This window comes from Mus musculus, chromosome 5 (genome assembly GCF_000001635.26).
Source record: "Mus musculus strain C57BL/6J chromosome 5, GRCm38.p6 C57BL/6J".
NCBI lineage: Eukaryota > Metazoa > Chordata > Mammalia > Rodentia > Muridae > Mus > Mus musculus.
The window spans coordinates 149908981-149911664 of record NC_000071.6 but is presented as its reverse complement, the minus strand read 5'-3'; the positions used below and the strand labels follow the sequence as shown (position 1 = coordinate 149911664).

Below are 2684 nucleotides of genomic sequence, written 5' to 3'. Positions count from 1 at the left end.
CTATTCCATACTATACCTGTCCTATGCCTGATACCTCAGGGGGAAGGGATGCCTCAGCATGGGTCTTCAGAGGCAAACCCCTTACCACCACCACCCCTCCCCCACCCTCCCACCCCACCCCCCATCACCATACTGTGCCTCTACCAAACATATCGTTGGCTCCCTTTTCTTTTTATAAAACACAACATTGATAGATCTCCTGGAACTGGAATGACCCATGGTTGTGAGGTGCCATTGGTTGCTGGGAACCAAACCCAGGTCCTCGGCAGGGCAGCCAGGGTTCTTACCCACCCCAGCCCTTTGGCTTTGCTTTCCTGACTCTTCCTGCTCTGTATGTATGTCTTTCTTCAACTTTGTCAAAGCACAAGGTGCAGCCACACATACACTCACAAACCCACTAAGGAGACAGAATTAAAAAGTTTGTATCTTAGCTTGTGAGTAAACCATAAGATGGCTTTTCTTGGACCACAGGCAGGAGGTTAGTGGAGATTAAAATTATGCAGATAAAGAATATAACCACAAAAATCCCTTGGGACCTTGGGCAAAGAGAGATGGCGCCTCAAAACTTCCAGCACTTCTTCATCTTGACCAAAGGGTGACTTTGATGGTAGCGGTTGGTACAATAGACAATTTTTCTATGTGTCCTTGTTTCCAGCCAATTTTTCCATGCCAAATTATTCTAGTCATGATGTATATCTTCTTCTTATTCCCAGGAAGAGGAGGAAGAGAAAGAGGAGGAAGAAGAGGAAGGAGAAGGAAGAAGACCCAAATCCTCAAATCCAAACACACATTAAAAATTGCATTGCAATTTCTTTCAGAAACCTCATTAAGCACCGTGGGGCCTCTGTGCCTTTGTGCCTCTGTGCTGGGTGCTGGGAGAAACATACACACAGCAAGTCCCTCTGATCGATGGTGGGCTGAAGTCTTGATTGATTTGAAGTCTTCAGAAGCTAAATCTTGCTTTCTTCCAGAGCCCACTGGAGGCTGCTCATCACCGATTACAGGCACTTTCTGAGCAACTTGGCTTTGCAGAAAGTAGTAGGGTCTAGAACTTGCCTCAGAGGAAGGACTGAGGAAAGACAGATAGAGACATCATTAATTCCTCGAGAGAACCGGGTTGGAGAGAACGAAAATTCATCAAACCTTTCAGGCAGAACCAGCTCTTCCCATCAACTCTGAAATTGAATTGGTGCCTGGAGATAAGCTCCCCTCCCTTGGTACTCTTCATTAGAAAGGAGATCGAGACTCTACCAGTAATTAGAGATAATTGCTTACACTGAGCTATTTGAGCGCAATTATAGTTGTTAAATCATCTTCAGTCCAACCAAGGTACCTATGGAAACCCCGGCTTCTTTATGTCTTCCATCAGACACCGACATCAAGCTGCAAGCTTCGTGGCTGAAAAAGACAAACAAAAATCTCAGCACCCGAGGCTTAGCTTTGCTAAACATAAAACATGTAGGGTCCAAGCGAGTGCCTCCAACGGCCTTCCCTCCCACTTCCTGTCTGTTAAGTATCCTGTTCCATGAGGGTTCGTTGCTCTGCTTATATTTTCAAATATGTTTCGGCTTTCTGCTTTCATCTAAGTTCTGCTCACAATGAAAAAAACAGTTTCATGTAAATAGAATTAAAGGTTTCTTTGTTTTGTTTTGTTTTTCCTAAAATGAATCTCTGTGTGTTGCCTAACTCCTTTTTAATTAAGGACAAAAATGATAGCTTGCATTATAAGATCTTAAGTAATCCTTTAGTAATAGTAAATGCAGAATAATGAGCAAACATTTTAGACTTCTTGAAAAATGACTTCAGAAACCCGCTCAAATCACCACGGGGAAAGTCTTCTCGGAACTCCTTACTGATGCTACACTTATCTCTAGGATCAAAGACATGAGCGACAAACAGAGCAGAGAGCAGCCCTGTTCTTTTAAAGTTCTGTATCTTAGCATTTTCAAATGAACGGGCGAACCCCAGGATTAATGAGGAAAAACCTGAAGCAGCTGTAACCTCCACATCTTTGTAGAACAGAGTGAAAGAGACGAACCAGTCTCCAAATGGGGAGAGGGGTGAGAATCACAGCCCCATAAATTCACGGAGGACCGTATACTCACTTTGCAGAGTAGCTGACATTTGGAATTGTCTCGAATGCTGGCCTGGATTTATGGGCTTATTGGAGCTCCACAGTTGGGACATAAATTATGCCAGAATCACTCACACAATGTGGGCTAGGCATTCTGTGTCCATTCATCAAGCTTGAAATATCATGGCAAACCCACAGAATGGTCGCCAACCCTGTAACCCACAACCCCAGTACAGCAGAGAGCCCAAGGTCGTGGGTCCCGCATACCACTCCCTCCCTTCCTTACCACTCACAGAAGCCACACACATAAAATACCGCACATTCCTCTTTCCCACCAAAGGCCTGCTCTGCAGGAGCCTTTGCGGAAGGAACCATCTCCTGTTTCTAAAAATACATGACCAGGAAAGTTACCAAAAAGGAGCGGGGACATTTCTAGACAGGCTTCTGTCGTAAAGTTGAATGAAGGATTTGTCCAAACTGAAGGAAGTTAAAAATATATTGACTCTTTAGGATGGCAGCATCAGATTCATCTCTGTTGCATGTTTTATTTTTGTCCCCAGAAGACTCTTAAAGGTGTGATACTAAGTAGGGACTGGGCTGCAAGTGGGAA

At 44.3% G+C, this 2684-nt stretch overlaps 1 long non-coding RNA gene across 1 annotated transcript; it reads right to left on the bottom strand.

Annotated features, from left to right (window-relative positions):
- Nucleotides 1-488: 488 nt before the first annotated feature.
- On the bottom strand, nt 489-2368 carry Gm36241. The gene is made up of 3 exons (XR_377277.3): nt 2106-2368; nt 1276-1398; nt 489-1069 (listed from the first exon to the last, which is right to left on the bottom strand). It is a non-coding gene; the product is annotated as a predicted gene, 36241 (long non-coding RNA).
- Between the last annotated feature and the right edge of the window lie 316 nt (nt 2369-2684).